General features: G+C 36.4%; 1 long non-coding RNA gene across 1 annotated transcript in view; it reads right to left on the bottom strand.

Annotated features, from left to right (window-relative positions):
* Positions 1-831: 831 nt before the first annotated feature.
* The window catches only part of LOC141577391 (uncharacterized), a 376,830-nt gene continuing 354,223 nt past the window's right edge, over positions 832-23,438 (bottom strand). Inside the window, exon 3 of the long non-coding RNA XR_012506269.1 lies at positions 832-1,029. This is a non-coding gene — a long non-coding RNA (uncharacterized LOC141577391). The remainder of the gene's footprint in view (positions 1,030-23,438) is intronic.

Genomic DNA, 23,438 nt, shown 5'->3' with positions numbered 1-23,438 from the left:
GCATTAGAAGGACAATGTTCATGGGATAGTAAATTAGATGGAGCATTTAGGAAAAAGGGTATTTTTTACTTAGAACTTGGTATGTCTGAAAATTTCTTTTCCTCTTGCTGACATGTGCTCCACCTTGTGTTGTATGTGTGGGGGCTCTGATTCTTTTACTCTGCTTTCTATCTAATCTCATTTGCCTTCTATATCCCAGGAATTCTTTAATTTTTTGGCTCACTAGTGGCACCTCTTCATATTATGGAGATGTGTTCTATCATAGGAGTGGAAATTCAGCATGCCATTCATCAGTTAATCTGCACAGCAACTCTATAAGGAAATTTTAAAAAATCAGCCAAGAAACTAAATGTCTCTATGTCATAGTTTCTGAGTGACAGAGCTATAATTTAACCTTCAGATTCTCTATCTCCATATCCAGATCTCTCATTCTTAACCAGAGATAATCTTGAATTCCCTTCCATTTCAATCAATTCCATTGAATTCAGCAAAATGTACTCTGAATGTCTATAACGTGAGAGTACTATTAAAGCAATGAAAATACAGAAATGGCTAAGACAAAGATCCTATTTTCAACGGATTCACACTTTTGTATGCAGAATTTAGTAAAGAAGGAAAATCAGTGAAAGCAAAGACTAAATTTACTTGCCATTCCATTTTGCCTAAGATTGTACTGGTATAGGTAAACTGACAAACATGTAAATTAGCAGAAGAACCGAATAGCCATTTTTCCAAAGAGGAAAGGCAGATGGCCAACAGACACACGAAAAGATGCTCAACATTGCTAATGATCATGGAAATGCAAATCCAAACCACAATGAGATACCAGTTCACACTGTCTGAATGTCTATCATCAGAAAGAACACAAATAACAAATGTTGGCGAGGACATGAAGAAAAGGGAACCCTTGTACACCGTTGGTGGGAATGTAGTGTGGTGCAGCCACTGTGGAAAACAGTATGGAGATTTCTCAAAACACTAAAAATAGACTTACCATATGATCCAGCAATCCCACTCCTGGATATATATCTGAAAAAAACACAAATTCAAAAAGATACATGCACCCCAATGTTCACAGCCATGTTATTTACAATTGCCAAGGTATGAAAGCAACCTAAGTGTCCATCAACAGATAAATGGTTAAAGAAGGTGTGATACACACACAGTGGAATACTACTCAGCCATAAAAAGAATGAAATTTTGCCATCTGCAAAATTAGAGGTTTAGAGGGCCTTATGCTAAATGAAACAAGTCAGAGAAAGACAAATACTGTATGATATCACTTACATGTGGAATCAAAAAAGTTTTAATTTTATTTTGGTGAGTAAAACAAAACAAAACAAAACAAAAAACTGATTCACAGATATAGAAAACAAATTAGTGGTTACCAGTGGGGAGAGGGAATGGGGATGGGGCAACATAGGAGTAAGAGGATAAAAAAATAGGGATTATTATGGGATTATATGAAATCATGTGTGTGAAACTCTTGAAAATTGTAAAGCACTGTAGAATTTAAACACTCTTTCATTCAATTTTTAAAAACTGTAAAAAATAATAAAAAAACAAAACCCTTAACTTCTAGCAATTAAAGTTGAAAAACATTCATTATGAATACTCTATATATAAGAGAAAATAATGAACATGTTTCTTTTCATGTCTTGATATAATCTATAAAATACTGCATATTTCAATAATATACAAATGATAGAAATAAACCTATTCATATATACACTATAAGGATTAATGTTTTTAACCTATGTCTTACTTGTCAGAGTTAATTTGCAACAAGGAGGCAAGTGGAATAACAAGTAGCATTATTCATAAATAAAATACATAAAAGTATATTCAGGAAAACCATGCTGTTACTTAACTGTCTAATTTACGCTCTGCCTATTCAGTTTGAGTAAATAGTATTTTAAATTTTCCATGAAATGTGAGATCTTAGCACTTGTCTGTCTTTAGTTTCAGAGAAACTGAAATCAAAGGAAGACTTGTCCTTGGACACATATACACATACAGGCACAACCAAGCCCGCTTCTTAAGTCACTTCTCTGAGTCCCTTGTCTGAATGGAATGGGAAGATGGGAGATCTTCGAGTCACTTAATTTTCCACGTTTTCCTTGAGGGAAACTTTTCCTTTAGTTTTATGGAAATATGATATGTCAGTCTATTATATGATTCCTTTGAAAAACAACTTAGGCTCAGAAGGGCTAGACAATACTGAAACAAATGGAACCTGAAGAGATATTTTCTTACATGTCATCAAATCTGTTTCATTAAAGGCACAAACTAGGGGATACCTAATAAAGTCAATGAGGTTTCTTTGGTTGTTGACATCTTTCATATTGAAAGGAATACTGCCAACGTTTTCCCCTATCATTGGAATTTATGCAGGAAGTAGACTCATATCATCATACGGTACAGTGGAATCTTATTTTTCACTCTTTCTACTCTAGTTCCAAAGTAAATTAGGTGACTGAGAACAATGACACACCATTATTAACTGAAGGTAAGTAGAATTTTCCATGGAATCCAGTACTGATTAAGGGAAAAGACAATATTAAGAGATATATTTTCACATCCTCCAGGTTATATTGAGGATCTGAGGAAGGAAAAAACTTGTTTCTTGTGCCATGTATGTGCTCTTTACTTGCTACAGATTCCAATTACACTTCAGTAGAAAACCAGCAGTAAGCAAACACCACAGACATTATTGTTCTAGACAAGGCCCACCAGAGGTTACTGAGTAGCAGGTGAAACTTTCAGAAGAAACAAGATATTATCATACTTTCAAAATATCTACCCCAAGATATTTATTAACTATAAATGGAAAGATAGTAACACAGCAAACACTATTTAACCAAGTAATCACAGTTAGCATCAGCGGTAAAATATATTGACATTGTTTTTGATACCAAGTGTTGAAGAAGGACATATTCTTAACCTTAGACCAATCATGAGGAAACATCAGAAAAATTCAAATTGAAGGACATTCTGGAATATAATTAATCAATTATACTATTCAGAAGTGTCAAGATCATAAAAAAAAAAAATAAGGAAAGACTAAAGAACTGTTGCAAATTGAAAGAGACTTAGGGAAAAAAAGTGCAATGTCAGATGCAGAACTGGATCCTGAAACAAAAAGAGGACATTAGTGGAAAAACTGGTGAAATCTGAATATGGTCTGCAGTTTAATAAATAATATTATAACAATGTTGGTTTGCTAGTATTGACAATTTTACCATGCTATGTCAGATACTTACCTTTGCAGAAGCTGATGGGATAGATACAGGAATCTCTGCCGCTTGTAAGTCTAACATTTCAAAATCAAAAAAATTTTTTAATCATTTGAGAAGAAAAGGCAGAGTCTGAGGGAATACACCTTCTCCATCGAACTTTTAAAATTTCACTGACAGAAAAAGACTAGATTTGGAGGCTGCTCTTTAATTCTATCAGGAAATACACGTTTCCATGAGAAAGAAAATGAGGCCTACAAGGAGAGTGGGTGAGGAAAAATATGGGAAGGTTTGAGGGTTTTTCATTCAAGGATATGTCTACTTATCATTCTTCCTCAGAAATGGAAGGTGGGGTTCCTAGCAGCAGTAGTCATACAGAACAGGAGGCGTTTAGACTTGCTCACTGCCAAAAAGGGGGGACTCTGTCTCTTCCTAAATGAAGAATGCTGTTTCTATGTAAATCAATCAGGAATTGTCAGAAATACGGTCCAAAAATTATGAGATCAAGGTGAACACAAAAACCAGGAATTAGCAAACTCCTGGGCACAATGGAATAACCTCTGGAGTTGGGCCTCCTGGCTCCTCCCCCTAGCAGGCCCCCTCCTTGTGATCCTTCAAGCACTGCTGTTTGGTCCCTGCATCCTTATTCTCATTACCCATTTCATTAGCTCACGAATAGAGTCACTGAGACTACAGCTAGTAATTACTCAGTACAGGCCCCTGGACCAGGAAGAACCAATGATGAATAAGGGACACCACTCTAAGGTTGATGCTCCCTACAGATGTTAAAGAGAGCATTAAAAGAGGGGAATGAGGTGGGAAGCCCCATAAAAAGAGCGGCAGGACCCCCTAGGCAGGGCTGCTGCTCTCCTCCCAGCAACGACTGGTTCCCTGGCCCAGAGGCTCTATCTCACTTTTTGCCTCTATAGTGGCTAACTTACATCTAGACTTCTATTGGTTCCCTGAGCTCACTTCTGATTGGTTATTTCCTTCACTCCTGATTGGTTATTACTCTCGCTTCTGATTGGTTATTTTTCTCACTTCTGATTGGTCCATTTGTAGTACTTCATTTGCATGGAGCTCACTCCTGATTGGTCTATTTCTACAAAGCTTGTTCCTGGTTGGTCAACTTCTGTTGTACTTTATTTGCATATGATGTTGCAAAGTGTAAGACTGGCAGCCTATAAAAGGCTTGTGTAAACCTACAGATGGGGTCCAGAGCTTGAAGTGTTAACTCCTCTGGCCCACTGGCGTAATAAACCTGAGTTCTCCAACTCTCTAAGTGCTACTTGGTCTCTCGCCCGGATCCAGGTTGCTGTCACAACTGAGTTGTAACACGTTTTTCCACAACAATTACACGGATTCAGCATGGGGTCAAACACAGAGAGAGCATACGTTAAAGACCGTAAGTTTCAGAGGCAGACCAATCATCTGTCAAGTCCTGAATATTCTACCTGGTAACTGTGTGACCAGTTTAACCATAAGTTACGACTACCACCATGGCCAGTACTACTACTACCACAACTACCATGGCTACTATGACTACTGTCACCACTACCAGTACTAATAATACCACTAACACTACTACTATTACTACCATTACTAACACTGCTATCACTACTACCATCACTACTATCACTACCAGTACTACTACCATCACTACTACATTACTTCCACTACCACTATCACTACCATTACTACCTCTACCACTACTACTACCACTACTACCATTACTACCACTACCACCACCACCACCATTATCACTACTACCGCTAATTCTCCTCCTCCTTTTTTAGTGGCAATAATACTTACCTTGTAGATTTCTCAAGATATTACTGAAGTCATGTAAACACTACAAATAAGAGCTATTAAACTCATGTCTATTTAAAGCCATAGATTTCTTATCATTGTATCATTACATAAAGTTTAAAAGAAGAGAAAAATCACATCTATTTTAATTTACCAAAAGGTATGTGTTATCATTTTAAGTTTTATGGTTATATATTTTAACATGGTTGTGATCTTAGTGTATCATTTTTATTTTCCATTTTCGCACATTACTGTTTATGGCTTTTTCATGTTGGTACAATATACTTAAAATGATAATTACCTCTACTCATTGGAGCATTTTAGTTTATTCCCTTTTTTTTTAACTATTGTAAGCCATGTGTGTTGCATTGTTTGCATTGCTTTTTTCCTTAACTTAGATTATTCCTTTTATAAAGAATTTTGTATCAATGTCTGTAGTTTTATTTGTAAACTCAATAGTTAAAAATTGACCCTCTTTCTAGATTTTTATTATTTTTACCTGCTACTTTTTAGATATCTGAATACATGTATCTTAAAGCACTTGATTTTCTTGATGTTATTATCAGAAGTACTCTCTTGTCAGTGCCAGACAAAGCAAGGTTATTGGCATGATCCTTCCTTCCAGTACAGGATTACAACCCTGGTGCAGACCATGTATAACCACCACTGTTTAGTTATATGAAGCATGACAAGTGCTATGTAAATGTTACTTCTCATTATTAGTTATTCATTCTGGCATGATACTATAGGGAAAAAGTAACTTTGCCAGAGATTTTACTATCATTCTATTAGCCTCCTTTAGTGTAGGTTGCCACTGGTGATGGTGCGTAAGAATACAGAGCAGATGAGATCTTTTACGTTATGTGGAAAAGCCTATCATAGTGTCCCTCATTTTCCAGGTTTAGCACAGTGCAAATTTTCTATGAGTTCTTTGGAATTTGACCAGCGACTGCTTTGCCCGGGCCATTCATCTTGATCTTGAGGCTGTGCAGATTTCTGGCTTTTGAGTATCCACACAGACCTCTCACTATACTCTAAACTGCAATTTTATGTTCCCTGAACTTTGCTTACTTTTGTGATCTCAGGTTCATTGTGACCCCATTAGTGTCCTTCCTTTGTAGCCTGCTCTCATGTCTTATTTTCTTGTTCAGCTATTATAACATGTTGCCATCCTTGATCCAGGAGGGAAAATTTAGTCTATGGGTATAAGAATTAGATATGTTGCTTGTATTGGAGAATAACATAGTTATCAATTTCTTAGAAAGAGAAAAGATGAAAGGTTAAGAAAATAGAGGAGATGCTATGGGCTTTCTCTGCAATTTCCCCAAGCTGGGAAGGAAGAGTGAAGCACAACCTCTAAGCTAGAACACATGCTGCTAGTTTTGAAACAGAAAAAAAAAAACTAATTCCACAGTGTTATTGTGATCATGTCAAAATATACATGACATGAAAGTTGCGATTTAAAATACTTAAGGGTACACTTCAGTGGCACTAAATACATTCATTATCATGCAAATGTTGCCACCATCTATCTCCAGGACTGTTGATTTTCCCAAATTGTAACTCTATCCATTAAACAATAACTCCCAGCCTTCCCTGCTCCCAGCCTCTGGCAACCATCATTATATTTTCTATTAATTTGATTAATCTAGGTGCCTAGAATAATACAATATTTTTCTTTTGATTATTGGCTTATCTCCCTTAGCATGTTTTCAAAATTCATTCATGGTACAGCATGTGTCAGAACTACCTTCCTTTTTAAAGCTAAATATTTAATTGAATGTATACCACATTTTGTTTATCTGTTCACCCATATAGGGACACTTGAGTTGCTTCTACCTTTTAGCTAATGTGAATAATGCTGCTATGAACATGTGTGTACAGATATCGCAGACCCTGCTTTTATTTCTTTTGGATATATAATTTTGCCAATATCTAACACTCGTTATTTTCTGCGTGTTTCTTGCCAATATCCCACAATTGTTATTTTCTGTTCATTTGTTTTAACACTAGCCATCCTTGTGGGTGTGAGACAGTATCTCACTGTGGTTTTGATTTGCATGCCCCTAATTATTAGTGATGCTGAGGAACTTTTCATGTGGTTATCAGCCACTTGCATATCTTCTTTGGAAAAGTATCTGCCCAATCAAGATACTTTGCCCATTCTAATTAGGATTTCCCCCCTTTACAATAGTTTTAATAATGGAAGATTTAAACTTTGAATTAAAATATGAAGCTGGAGAAGGGACAGAAGAGATGTGAGAAAGGACTCTGGCCTCAATCCAATACACTTGGCTATACCTAGATATTTTACATGTGTTAATGGAAATGATCATGTAAACACTGTTACTCCTTAAAGAGTCCTGTATCATAGTTGAAATAGTGGGTTACAAAGACCCCACAGGTGATAGGGAAATGGCAACATCTGGAAGCCCCCCACCCACATCGGAGCAGATGGCTCTTCCCCAAGTGATATAATAGTAACTACTTCCCTTAAAGAAGCCATCTGTCTGAATCATTATTTTCACCAATTAATGAAGAAGGCATTTGAAAGGCTGAGAAACTTGTTAATTCTAAAAACAGGAAGGAGAAAAGAACTATGATTTGCCCAATTATAAACTGACACCATTTCTAGACATCTCTGTTGAATACGAAATAGTATCTACTTCTGTTGCCCTTTCTGCATCATTCAGTGGAACTAGCTGAATTGGTAAAAAGCAAATCAATAGATGAAAGTAGTCTGTGATGACAAATTTGACTTGCTTGACAGCAGTGTATATTATTATTGATCACCAAGATCAAATCAGGCAGAACAAGCAAGTCACAAAGTCTTATGATACAATAAAGCTCCAACTCATAGTATTAATCTGATGGTGAATTCAGCAGGGCAGGTAATAGTATTTTATCTTGATGTTGTTCAACTATTATAATATTGGTTAAACCCTTACCTACCACTCACTGACCCATTTCTTCACTCCTTAAACCCCAGCCATATAGAAAAATTAACAGTTCCCTTATCCACTAACAAGCCCATATAGCTGCTAATGTCAGCCCCAGATGATAACAAATTGGCAAACCTTTCTCATTCTGATTCCAGCTCAAGCATCTTCTATGTGAAGAACTGTTCTATCATGTAAGAAAGCTGATAATGCCACCTTAGCCTCCTCATGGTTTGTAATATGAATTGATACTGCAGCATTTTCTCACTCAGCTAATTCACTGTAAAATGCTGACTTCCATAGTAGACTGTTATCATGTGAGGAAATAGAATGCATCCCCCTCACCTATGTAGCACTAGTCCCCAGAAATAAAACTTAAAAAAAAGAAACTGGTAATTAAAGAAAAAAAAAAAGGTTTGGAAATGCTATTGACAAGATGAGAACTTGCTTTAAAAAATCATAACATGATAATTTTATGAAGGCTTTCATTCCTTTTTGCTTACAATGAAAAGCTATACATAAAACTGTTATTCTCAACTTTTAAGCACACAGCAAAAATAAACTTCAGTTAAAAAAACAACTATCTGGAAACAGAGATGCTGAGATTACAAATCTGATTTTTTGGGTTTAGGGTTGGTGTTTATTAAATAGGGCTTGCCAAAATCAGTCACTGAACTTTGAACCTGGAAATTTATGGGTTCTTAAATAATGGTTCCTTATCCATGCCTATAGCTTTGTGTTTGACAGCAGGGCAAAAATGCTTCCTGGTGTTCAAAGGGGCTAATCTAATGTCTTACCTAGTTTGATTAATTATTCTCAATCAAACAAAATATTAAAAAAACAACCTTATAATCACTTCTGCTGGCCTGTTTGTAGTGCAGCTGCTACAGGCTCATGATATTTCTGTCTCTGCCCTACTCAGATTTCCTCGAGCCAGACACACTGGGTGGACCGACACTCTAGAAGCAAAGCTTGCACACCATGCTGAAAGTAACAATGCTACATGGCAAACTCACACCTGACTTTCCCAAACAAAGAAACCAGCTCTTGATGAGGTGATCTGTCAGTAAGCACAAGCGTGGAGAGATTTATAACAGACGACTCATTCCAATGGGGATGTGATTTTATTAGTTTCCTCTCTCTTGTTCTCTCAGCCTGTCTCTCTCTCTCCCTTACCTCTTAAATATAATTACAAATATAAATATTGTATTTTGATGCCCACCTTTGCCAAAACAGTGCAAAGTGACTCACTTTTCATTGTATTTTTTCTTAAACATTGACTCATCAGGCTTTTTATAGCTCCTCACCCTGTTTTTTTTTTTTCCTCCTCAGTAACTTTCTGATTAGTGAGCCTTTTGCTCATGGCAGCACTTAATGATGTCGCTTAAGGGAGAAGTGCTTGGGATGAATTTTTGTCTGCTTGCTTTATCCAAGCAGAAAAGTACTTTGCATCCTTTTCCTTGCCTGGTCCCCTTAGAGCTGCATTCTAGCCCAGCTGATGGATCGCTTCCTGTCTACAAAGACTAACCACAGTGTCTTTCAGTCTGGGAGTGTGCACGTTAACGCACGCTGTCTCATTGTCCTGTCCTCTTAATTTAAATGCTTGTCTCCTTGCTTCTCCGTCTAATAGCTCATTCCTTCTCCCCTATTACCCAGTACTGTTTCTCCATCCTATCACTTGCAATTTCCAGGATGACATATTTTAATTCAGATCATAGCTCATTTAGTCCTTTCTCCTGATATGCTAATAGCACCTCAAGCTAATCATTAATTTCTACCCTGTGGTTTCAATAATTCTTTCCATGCTAAATCTTGCAAAGGAATATTGTTTTAGGCTTAGCACCTTAACTTAGTCTAAGGCAAAAATGTGCCAGAAGATGCCAAGTCACTGCAAACCCCCACCCCTGCCCCGCCAATGCGGGCATCATTGCTCACCTAAAGGCTTGCTTTCTCAACAAGTGAAGACTAAAAGGCACAGAAATGACTGTACACCTGCTGCTTTATGTGGGTTTAATTAATGTCTTTTGGAAACAAAAAGGAAGTGTTTTGCAAAATTACTGTTTATGTGCCCCTGCAAGTAAATATATTAATAGGAAAAAGAGATCAAAAGAGAGAAAAAAAAATTTAATATTAGTGCTTGAAAGATCTTCAGAGACCAAGTTCAAGCTCTTCCTTTTTACTAATGAAACAACTGAGGTCCATGGAGTTTCAAAGATTTGCTGTGGGTCACACATCCTGTTACGTGAGGTTGTTAAAGGGGCAAAGCAAGCCCATGGGTCATAAAAGCAGGCAGGCAAGTTCTAAAAGGGGAGAACTTGGGCTGGTTCATTTGGAGAGCTTCTGTGCATGTGTGTGTGTGTGTGTGTGTGTGTGTGTGTTATTTATTTAAATATCATATGTTTATACACACTGATAACATTCCTCTGTCTCCATAGACAGACATACGTATATACACACACTCTCTTTTCTCTTGGAGTTCCTTTTTCCTCTAATTATTTTTTACTCTCTTTCATGTTGTTGGATACTCTCAAATCTGCCCTCCTTCACTACAACACTCATACACACACACACACACACACACATATCTGATATTTTATGTTATCATTCATGTTTAAGTTCGGGACACTCAAATACTGATAGATGCTCTATGTTGGGTGGAGGAAGAAAACCGTCAACTACTGATTTTTCTAATAGAAATACCAGATAGACAGGCTGGGCAACCATACATTTAGCAGTCAGACTCCAAAGTATCAGTATCTAAAAATCTGTTCTGTTGGTTTATTCAGTGTCTCTGTAGGAGGATTTGCTCAGCTCATACCTGGAGTGTGTAGATCTGGCTATCAGCATTCTAAGAAGTTTAATTATCTATCAGAGGACAGGAAGTCCCACCACTCCATGTGCTGGATTTCCCTTAACACTTCTGGTTTTTGGAAGGCAGCTCTCTGTCAGTCTACAGTGACCCATGTCCCTGAGTCTGATGCTTCTCTAGTACCATTTTGCAGTGTTGGGGACAAGCAGTCACTAGGATGCATGGAATAATAAAGTTACATGGGGCAGGTACCTGTTCCATATTGTGCTTTTTAACGATTTCCCTGATCTTAGCCCCACATGTAATACACAGGCCTCACTCCCACTCATCATCTCACCCAATAACATCAGTGCCTCTGATTCTCAGGTCTACTCAGGGTCTGCAGAATGAATCACTGGGCTTTCCATTGGCAATGTCTTCTGCCAGGAACTGACAACAACCTTCTGAATCTGCTAATGCTTCATCCACATCCCTTCATTAAAAATTTGTTAACATCTTTTACTCACTGTAGTCCCCACTCCTGTTCTCTTTGTAATCATAGTGTACAACTAATGTCTTTTGTTTTTTCTTAAAGTTTCAGAAGGCAGCAGAGAATGAGTCTGGATTTAGCTGTTGTCCCTTGGATAGTGTGACGAGAGGAGGATTTGTTATTTATCATTCATTATTATGCTTCTCACAAAATCACTGAAGAGGCCAGATAAGCATCTCTTGAAAAATTCCCTGAACAACACTGCTGAACTAGACCACTAAGGCAGCCACTGACTCTGTGATGTTTGGGATGCTACAGAATTAAGAAACGACCATCATTATTGCTGGCTCCAGAGCCATGCTATGTCTGCCATGAACTGGGCCAAAAGATCTTTGCCCCATGTCTCTCCATAGCCAGGAGACTAAGCTCCTGACTTTGGATTTCTGATGCAGCTCACACTCATACACACACACACACACACCCCAAATATCATTATAATCATGCTTGCCAGAGGAATTACATATCTGCTTGATATTTTCTTTGCCTTTACTATCAAATGTTGCTGCCTTGGCTTGGTTTAATGTAGATAACTTGCAGAATCTGAACTGTAATGAGTCTTGGAAATACGGGTTTTAGGTTTCCATGCACTAACATGCAGTAAGGAACATTAAAAGGGAATTGGGCTGGAGTTGAGTGAGCTTTTATAAAATATCTTTCATGTTTGTGTTTAACTGAAATTCCCTTAAGATCCCTTTTCTATGGATTCATATGTGTATATTCATATGTGTAATTCTCCTCAACTGGGGGTAATTTTGCCCCTTGGGGACATTTGGACACACATCATCTTTGACTGTCTCTCTGGGTGTTCAGAACTGATACCTAGGCAGCAGAGGCAAAGCATGCTGATAAATATCTTACAATGCACAGTACAGCCTCCAACAACAGATATCAATATTGATGGAATTAAGAAACCCTAGTATATGTGAATACATGAAAGATGAGTAGTTCATAACTATAATTATCTCTGGGGATGAGAGACAAGGACTCGATTTAAGAATGATGATTAATGACAGTGGCATTTCTTTACACAAACAATGAAATATCAGGAAAGAAAAGCAAAGAAAAACATAACTTTTAAAATTGCATCCAAAAAAATAAAATACTTAGGAATAAATCTAACCAAGAAAGTGAAAGACTTATATGCAGAGAACTACAAAGCACTGACTAAGGAAATTAAAGATGACATAAAGAAATGGAAAGATAACCCATGTTCTTGGATTGGAAGAATTAATATTATTAAAATGACCATACTACCCAAAGCAATCTACAGATTTAACGTGATCTCTATCAAATTAACCAGGATGTTTTTCACAGAATTAGAACAAATAATCCTAAATTTTATATGGATTCACAGAAGACCGAGAATTGCCAAAGCATTACTGAAGAAAAAGAATGAAGCTGGAGGAATAACCCTCCCAGACTTCAGACAATACTACAGAGCTACAGTAATCAAAACAGCTTGCTATTGGTACAAAAACAGACATGTGGATCCATGGAGCAGAATAGAGTCCAGAAATAAACCCACAGAGTTTTGGTTAGTTAATCTTTGACAAAGGAGTCAAGAACATAAAATGGAGTAAAGACCAAGTCTCTTTAGCAAATGGCATTGGGAAAACTGGATAGCAGCATGTACATCAGTGAAGTTAGAATGCTCACACTATACATAAAAAAATATTCAAAATGGCTGAAAGACTGAAACATAATACAAGACACTATAAACTTCTTAGAAGAAAACAGGCAAAACATTACCCAACATAAATCTCAGCAATGTTGTCTTTGGGCTATCTACCCAGGCAATAGAAATAAAAGCAAAAATAAACAAGTAGATAAACAAGATTATACTGTATAACACAGGGAAATATATATATATATTTCTATATAGCTCACAGTGAAAAAAATGTGACAATGAATATATGTATGTTCATTATAACTGAAAAATTGTGCTCTACACTGGAATTTGACACAACTTTGTAAAATAACTCAATAAAAATGCAAAAAAATTAAAAATATACATAAGACCTAATTAAACTTATAAGCTTTTGCACAGGAAAGGAAACCATAAACAAAACAAAAAGACAACCTGCAGAATGGGAGAAAATATTTGCAAAACATGAGACTGACAAGGGCTTAATCTCCAGAATATATAAACAGCTCATATAACTTAAAAAGAAAAAAACAACCAACCCAATCCTACAATGGGCAGAATACCTAAACCAACAATTCTCCAATGAAGACATACTAATGGCCAATAGGCACATGTAAATATGTTCATTATCACTAACTATCAGAGAAATGAAAATCAAAACTACAATGAGGTTTCACCTCACACCACTCAGAATGGCCATCATTCAAAAGTCCACAAAGAATAAATGTTGGAGAGGCTATGGAGAAAAGGGAATCCTCCTACACTGTTGGTGGGAATGTAGCTTGGTGCAACCATTATGGAAAACAGTATGGAGATTCCTCAAAAAACTAAAAATAGACTTACCATATGATCCAGCAATCCCACTCCTGGGCATATATCTGGAGGGAATCTTAATTCAAAAAGATACATGTACTCCAATGTTCATAGCAGCACTATAATACAATAGCCAAGACATGGAAACAACCTAAATGTCCATCAACAAATGACTGGATAAAGAAGTTGTGGTATATTTATACAATGGAATACTACTCAGCCATAAAAAAGAACAGAATAATGCCATTTGCAGCAATGTGGTTGGACCTGGAGATTGTCATTCTAAGGTAAGTAAGCCAGAAAGAGAAAGAAAAATACCATATGATATCAGTTCTATGGAGAATCAAAAAGAAAAAAAAAGGAAAGAAAAACTTATCTACAAAATAGAGTCACAGACATAGAAAAAATTTTATGGTTACCAGGGAGTGGGAAGAGATAAACTGGGAGATTGAGATTTGCATATACTAACTACTACATATAAAATTGACAACAAGTTCATACTGTATAGCACAGGAAACTATATTCAATATATTTTAGTAACTTATGGTTAAAAAGAATATGAAAATGAATATATGTATGTTCTTGTATGACTGAAGCATTAAGCTGTACACCAGAAATTGACACACTGTAAACTGACTATACTTCAATAAAAATATATATACAACAAATGATTAAAGGGACTTTAGCCATTATTTAATTTTACTTTTTTAACAAAGAGTCTGTGTGTATTGGTGTCATTAAAAATTAGTACAAATAATAAAGTATAATGAACAGCAACCAAAATGTGGAGTAGGGATATTCAGAACAGAGTATCTGCCTTATCCCTAAAGGCCCTTGGTTTTCATTTATATTCCCAGTGATATAACAGTCCACACTATCATTTTAGCAATAAATCTAAGTGTCTTCCTTAACTCCTTTCTTCTTCATCCTCCACATCTAATCTAGGATTAATTCAAACCCATTCTAATAGTGAGTAAACTCTCTGAACCATCATTCCCTCTTCATCTCCACTGATCATTTTAATTTATGCTTTCTTTTTAGGTTTTCCCTATGGCAACAGACTCATTACTAGTTCCCTGCTATCTGCCTTCAAAACTCTCTTTCCAAGTAATTTTCCACATCACTGACAATTTCATTCATATGTGCCATTATTCACAGTTTCCCCTAACAAAGACCTCAGTTGTTTTCTTCTTGGATGAAGGATGATGAAGACAGTCTCAGTATCAGTCTCAGTCCCCAGGACTGAGGCAAGTACCACATGTATCACTGATTAATCTCAGTAGTCTTTTGGGCTGATACTAACGCTTAATTCAGACTCCCTCCTAACATGATCCATGCAGCCACCACAAGTAGTCTGGAGTCTGTACGAAGATGACACCGAGCATGCTTTCTTTCAACACTGAACTGCTACATATCTAACAGCTGTTTTTCTCTGTCAGTGGGTATTTCCATATTGAGGAATAAAAGTGATGAGGGGTTACTGATGACTTAAAGAATGGAGCAAGAGATTCAGGAATATCCTGTAACTGAGTGTTCTTTTCAGATACTTTACTCTGATTTTGAAGATCTAACAACCTTAGTCACAATACTTGACCAGTAACTGACCATGTTCTAGAACTGACCCTATATTCTATTATATTAGTTTCCCAAAATAGAGTTTGGTGGAAGCTGATATCCAATTGTACCAGATTTGAAACTACAACTCTTACTAAAGCTTATGCTTTCACCTACTTGTAAACAGACGTCATCTCAATGGGAAAGAGAAAAATAAAGAGAAACAGTCCCAGGAAATAGCAGTCCAGAGAACAATTAGGGAGCAGTCAAAAAGAATCGGAAAAGGGGGGTAAAAACAAGAACCTATGATTCTGAACAAGTTTAAATAAAGCAGTGTCAAGGCAATAAGAATGAGATCACTTCAGAATAAGCAAAATTACCATAGAAAATAGATGGTGGTTCACCGTGACATAGACAAACTGGGGATTTATCTTGAGTGTGGAAATGTCATCAAAAAGATGTCAAATAAAATGGGCAGGAGTAAAGAATACAAAGATATGAAAGAAAAGAATTATAAGTTTGAGTCAATTCTTAATAGGAACCTAATTCCTAAACTCATGAAAAAAGGAAAAAATGAGTGAGAAATATGAAGAGTTGAGTAGACCTCAGAGGGGATGAGTATGAAGAATCCGGTATCAGACAGAATGAAAAGAGAAGATGTGACATGTCAAGAAAATTATTTAACATCTTCCTCAGGAGAAGGATGATTTTTAAAAGAGGAATTTTTTCAGCAGCACATTTTAAACTGATTTCACGTGCCTTCTATAGAGGCTGAGGGAATCATTACTGATTTCAATAATCATTTTAGAAAAAAAAATTCTTCATACTTTATTTTTTATAATTTCACCTCTTCATAGGACCAAACAAGGAATCAAGTGTAAATATAACATTTGAACCTAAATGAAATGTCATGCATCGATGTCACCACCAGATGTGGACGGAGCACCCAACACGGCAGCAGTACCTTCTGGATGAACCCCACAATCACCTTTCCCAATAGTCACGGCTCCAGCCTTACAGGGTCCTTGAGGTACCCTGTGTTTGCACTTCATTCAGTTGGCACAGTTTTATTTCTTTCAATGCCTCATTACAGAAACAGACAGAATAATAGCTGGGATGAAAAGCTGGATGGTTTGAACTTTTCATCTTAGAAATAAAAACTGAGGTGCTTTTATGGAGCACATATAACTTTAAACGTTTGGTGTTTTCCATACAATCACATAATGATGACATTGTCGGAGGAAATCAGAGTAAGCACAAAACCAATAGGGTTAGCAAGGTTGGAGCCTACCAATATTGAGATTGATTTTCTACACAGAATGATTAAACTACCACTGCTCCCTTACGTACTAAATCTTTAAAATCCAACTCACCACTTCACTTTTCCCAAAAGTTGAAAACCAAAAGAAAAAAGAGAAAAACTTATATGAAGAAAAGTCATTACTTTCCCAAAGTACAATAGCATATTGACTTTGAAAACTGTAACTTCTGAGAGATGGGAGCCCAAAAGCTAGGGTTCAATTAACTCAATGAAGGCTCCATGTTCCTTCCCATCAAGTCAGAGGCAATTACGTCTATATGCAAGTACAGACGTATGAATCAGTCTTTCCGTTCCAACTCTTCCCACTGTGTGTATGTATGTTTCTATTTTTATTTGTTTATGGAACATTCCAGGAAGAGATACCAGATAAAAACAAGAGGGATTACACAGCATTTCTGAATTCTGTCATAAGATAGTCTAAAACTTACACATGTGCTACAATTATAGGCAGTTCTTGACATAAGTCATCAAATAAAAAGGAATAGAAGATGGTGACATAGAAGTCTCCCAAGCTCCCCTGCTCCCATGGGCACAATGAATCTATGGCTGCACATGGAACAATTCCCTCTGAAAAAGAACTCAGAAAGTAGCTCAGTGATGCCTGCACAACGGAACGATAAGAAAATCGCCACATCGTAAAGTGTAGTAGAGGGTGAGACACAATCTTGTCGTCACTACACCCCCGGCATGGTAACACACCATCAGGAGGGAACTCACAACTCCAGATTCTCCCTGAGGAGCAGAAGGTATGGACTCCACATCTGACAACCCAACTTTTAAGACTTTCACCTGACAGATGGGTCCCCAAAACATCTAGCTCTGAAGGCCAGTGGGAATTGCCTCCATGAGACTCACAAGGGTATAGCAGACTGAGAAAGTCTCAAGGGGCATGTGAGGACTCACTGGGGCTATCCCCACAAGCCCAGTACAGAGGCAGCAGACAAACCTGCCCAGTAGTTCCATGAAAGAGACCTATTTGCTTAACTTAAAAACTGTACACTGAGGGTCAGACTTCCAATTTAACACACAATTAGGATCCAACTGCATTCTCTCCAAAAACCAGGCAGGCCAGTGGGTGCTGCCTTTGTGCTCTTTCTCTGCCCTGCACCCGGTCACTGGTACAAGAAAGATGCTTGTATACGCATCCCATACCAAGGACACATCCCTTGACAGCCTGGCTCCATTGCTAGAAGGGCTTGTGTTCACAGGATTAAGAGGACAGAGGCAACAAAACAGTTCTTCTCCCCTCCTCCTTTTATTTTTTATTTTTTTGTTAATGGAGGTACTGGGGATTGAACCCAAGACCTCTTGCATGCTAAGCATGTGCTCTGACACTGAGCTAATCCCTCACCCAGAAATAGTTCTTAATTGGCTAAGTACAGAGGGATCAGACAGAAACACCCAGAAAGAGGTATATTTACACACTTTAAAGCTGCTACCTGAGGGTCCAGCTTCCAATCAGCCTCCATCTAGGGGCTGACAGAGATCCTCCCGTGTGGCACACTGAGTGGTCTTGGCACAGGGTACCACTGAGGACAGAGAAGGCTGCTTGGACATTCACAAAAGTTTGAGAGACGAGCAAGAGCTAGGGCAGGGCTGGATGGCAAGTTTCATCTCCTATCCAAGACCACTCCTTCAAGCCTAGAAGTGGCGGTTTTATCTATAGAAAACAAACACAGCAAGGATCAAAGTAAATGAAGGAAGAGAGGAATATGTTTCCAACTAAAAAATAAAATAAAATCACAGAAAAAGACCTTAATGAAATGGGGATAAGTGATTTACCTGAAAAAATGTTCAAAATATGGTCATAAAAATGCCCACAAATTCTTACTTTCTCCTGAGAACAATGTACGAAGTAAGAATTTCAACAAAGGGACAGAAAATATAAGAATGTAGCAAACAAAAATCAAAAAAATCAAAAATGGAGTAACAAAACTGAAAAATTCAATAAAAGAGCTCAACAGAAGATGAGGTGAAGTAGAAGAAAAGATCCAAAGTTCAAAGATAGGACAGTGGAATTCATACAGAAGACCAAAAAGAAAAAAGATTAAAAGAAGGTAAAGACAGCTTAAGGGACTTATGATACATAAACAAATGGAAGATATTCCCATTATGGGAATTCTGGAAGACGAAGAGAGGGAGAAAGAGGTAGAGAACTTATTAAAAGAAATAATGTCTGAAAACTTTCTGAACCTGGGAAAAGAAACAGAATTCCAAAACCAGGAAGCCCCTAGATTCCAAAGAAGGTAAAACCAATGAGACTCACAGTAAAACACATGATCATTAAAGTGTCAAAATTTAAAGACAAGGAGAGAATCTTAAAAGCAGAAAGACAAAAACTAATTGTTATATACATGTAAACCCCCAGATGGCTAACTGCAGATTTTTCTAGCAGGCCAGAAAGAAGTGGCATAGTATATTCAAAGTCCTGGGGTGAGGTGGGGGAAGGAAGGAAGGGAGGGAGGGAGGAAGGAAGCCCAAACCCTGCCAAGTAAGAGTACTTTACCCACCAAAGCTGTCCTTCAGCATTGAAGGAGAGATCAGAGTTTTCCAGACAAGTAAAAGCTAAAGTAATTCATCATTAGATCAGCCATACAAAAAAAATGTTAAAGGGACTTCTTTTCATTGAAAAGAAAGGGTGCTAATTAGTAACAGCAAAACAGTATAAATAACCCTAGAAAATGTAAATATACAGTTGACCTATGAACATGGGTTTGAACTCTGTACACTGACTTATACATTCATTTTTAAAATATATATGTGCTACAGTACTGCATGATCTGTGGTTGGCCGAATCCATGTACACCAAACTGCACACATGGAGGTCTAACTATAAAATTTTATACAGATTTTAGACTGCAAGGAGGGTAAAGCCCCCAGCCCTTGTGTTGTTCAAAAGTCAAGTGTACTGTTAAACTCAGAATAATCTACTATTATAATGGTGATGGATGACTCATTTATAAGTCTAGTATAAAAGTTAAAAGACAAAAGTAGTAAAATGACTATAATACAAAAACTTTTTAATGAATACACAAAATAAAAAGATGTAAATTGTGACATGAAAAACATAAAACATGAGGAGGGACTAAAATTATAGAGCTTTAGAATGCATACACACTTAAGTTTTTAACAGCTTAAAACAGACTGTTATAGCTCTGTTTTATGCAAGCCTCATGAAATCATAAAGCAAAAACATATAGTAGATATATTAATGATAAAGAGAAAGGAATCTAAAGATACTACATTAAAAGTTACCAAATCACAGTGAAAGAGAACAGGAATAAGAAGGAAACAAAAGAATGAGAAAAATAGCCAGAAAACAATGTTTTTAAAATGGCAGAAAGTCCCTACCTACCAATGATTACTTCAAATTTAAATGAATTAAGTTCTCCAATCAAAAGATAGAGAATGGCTCAATAAATTTTTTAAACATTCAAGATCTAAGTATATGCTGCCTACAAGAGACTCACTTCAGCTCTAAGGATGCACACAGAGTGACAGAGAGGGGGTAGAAACAGACATTGCATGTAAATAGAAGCCAAAATGAATCCGGATAGCTATGCAGGAAAAAAGTAGGGTTTAAGCCCAAGACTGTAACAAGAAACAAAATTATGTCTGTAAATAAGGATAAAGGAGTCTATCCAACAAGAGACTGTACATTGCACATGTTTATGCACCCAACAAAGGATCACCTAAATATATAAAGGTGTTATTAACAGACCAAAGGGGAAAAATAGACGTCAATGTGATAATGGTGGGGGAATGCAATACCATAGTTTCATCAATAGATAGATCATTCAGACAGAAATCAATAAGGAAACATTGTCTTAAATTACATGTTAGAACATATGAAATTAACAGTTATTTATAGAAAATTCCATCCTAAAACAGCAGAATATACATTCTTCTCAAGCATACATAACATTCTCTAGGATAGATCATATGTTAAGCCACAAAGGAGATCTTAATAAACTTAAGCCGAAATCATATCAATCCTCTTTCCCAACCACAATGTTGAGAAATTAGAAACCAAGTACAAGAAGGAAAGTGGAAAGTTCACAAATACGTGACAATTCTACAACATGCTACTGAACGACCAATTGTCGAATGAGAACTCAAAAGTGTAATAAAAAATTATCGAGACAAATGAAAATGGAAACACACAATATCAAAAGTTATGGGATGCAGCCAAAGTAGTTTTAAGAAGGAAGTCCACAGCCATAAAAGCCAACATTAAGAAAAAGAAATATCTCAGGCAACCTAACTTTAAACCTTAAGGAACTGGAAAAAAAAAATTAAGTTCAAAACTTGTAGATGGAAGGAAATAAAGATCAGAGCAGAAATAAGTAAAATAGGGATAGAAATATGGTTAAACAAACAAACAAACCAACCACCACCACCAATGAAAGTAAGAGCTGGTGTTTTGACAAGATAAACAAAATAAACAAAACTTTAGCTAGATCATCAAGAGAAGAGAGAGAAATCAAACAAATAAAATTAGAAATGAAAGAGAAGATATTAAAGCCAATACCCCAGATATACAAGGCATCATAAAAGACTACTATAAAAAATATACACCAAATTGGACAACTAGAAGAAGTGGATCATTTGCCAGAAAAAAACAACTTATCAAAACTGAATCATAAAGAAACAGAAAACTATCTGAAAAGATCTATGAGTAGTAAGGAGACTGAAAGTCTAGGACCAGATGGCTTTACTGGTGATTTCTACCAAACACTTAAAGAAGAACTAATACCAATCCTTCACAAATTCCTCCAAAAAATAAAAGGAGAGGTCACACTTCCGGACATATTTTAGAAGGTCACCATTATCTGATACCAAAACCAGACCAGGATGCCACAAGAAAGGAAATTACAGACCAATATCCCTGAAGAACATAGATGCAAAGATCTTTCAGAAAATATTAGCAAATTGAATTCAAAACTGCATTTAAAAAATCATACACCATAATGAACTGGGATTTATTTCAGGGCTGCAAAGTGGTTCAACATTCTCAAATCAATCAGGGAGATACAGGCACTCATTTTTTTTGTTTGTCTTTGGATTTGACCAAAATCAAAGACAATAAAAACAAAAATAAACAAGCAGAACTATATCAAATAAAAAGTTTCTGTCCGGTGAAGCAAACCTCAAGAAAATGAAAATGAAACCTAAAGAATGGGAGACAACAGTTACAAATCATTTATCTGATGTGGTCATGAAAAGGTGCTAAACATCAATAATGATCAGGGAAACACAAATCAAAACCACAATGAGATATCACCTCACACCTGTTAGAATTGCTATTATTCAGAAGACAAGAAATAACATGTATTGGGCAGGAGATGAAGGAAAGAGAACCCTCACGCACTGTTGGTGGGAATGTGAATTGGTTGTGCCTACTATGGAAAGCAGTATGGAGGGCCCTCAAAAAATTAAAAGTATAACTATCATATGATCCAGCAATTCCATTTCCAGGTATTTATCTGAAGGAAACAAAGTCACTATACTGAAGCAGTGTCTTGCATCTCTTTGTTCACTGTGGCGTTATTTAGAACAGCCAAGACATAGAAATCTAAGTGTCCATCAGCAGAGAGATGAAGAAAAATGTCATACATATACAATGGGATATTAATCAGCTATAAAAAGAAGAAAATTCTGTCATTTGCAAGGACATGGGTCAGTCTTGAGGATATTATGCTTTGTGAAATAAGGCATACAGAGAAACACAAATACTGTACGATCTAACTCATATATCGACTCTTTTAAAAAAGCCAAACTCAAAGGTGCAGATAACATACTGTGGTTGCCAGAACAGGGGCCAGGAATGGAGGAAGGTGACCAAAAGGTATACACTTCCTCATAAGATAAATAAGTCCTAGGGATGTAATTTACAGCACAGTAGTTATAGTTAATAACATATTGTAAATATGAAAGTTCCTCAGAGAGTAGATCTAAACATTTTCATCACAAGAAAAAAAGAATTATAACTGTGTGGTAATGGATGTTAACTTATTCTGGTAATCATTTTGCAGTGTTTACACATCAAGTCATTATGTTGCACATCTAAAACTAATAAAATTTTATGTTGATGTTTCCTTAATATTAAAATATTCTCAATATTTTTTATGACATAAATAAATTTTAAAAAGAAACAGATTGCATTTCAAATACCTCTTATATACATGTAGATACTATCTGACTAAAATTAGTAACAGGACTCCAATATAATTCCATATATTTTATATCTCTATAAGCTCTATGGGAGAAATTTTGCATATTGGAATGAGAAAAAATTTAAATAATAGTCTTAGAGGGAAATAATTATTTTCAACAACTAAAAGGGTCTGATTAGGGATCACAAAAGTTGGTACTGAAAGCATGAAATAACTGGGCTTCCAGAACTCTCTCCTCGATAATTAATTCTATTTGATATTAACAGCTAACATGGCTAAACTTGTTCTTATAACTGAAAAGGGTAATGTGGAGTCTCACCTCTTATTTATCTTCTAAACACTGAAATGTGTTTCAGTTGCTGTTGTACTGATCTTATTAATCAGAGAGATTTCTTAGAGTAGAAACAAAAGCTTCTAACATTTTTCTGACACATGTCTGCTCAAACCAGAACCTTTATTTATCCCTTTTATTTGCTTTTCACATATGTATCACTGCTCTACAGAGAGTAGTATAGGAAGAAAATATTACTTTTTTTTATTATTTCAACTTCAGCGTGGTCATGCATGGTTAAGTTTCCCATCTTGGGAAAAGGCCCAGGAAGGTGAA

This window comes from Camelus bactrianus, chromosome 4 (genome assembly GCF_048773025.1).
Source record: "Camelus bactrianus isolate YW-2024 breed Bactrian camel chromosome 4, ASM4877302v1, whole genome shotgun sequence".
NCBI classification, from domain to species: Eukaryota; Metazoa; Chordata; class Mammalia; order Artiodactyla; family Camelidae; genus Camelus; species Camelus bactrianus.
This window is presented reverse-complemented; position numbering and strand designations above follow the sequence as displayed.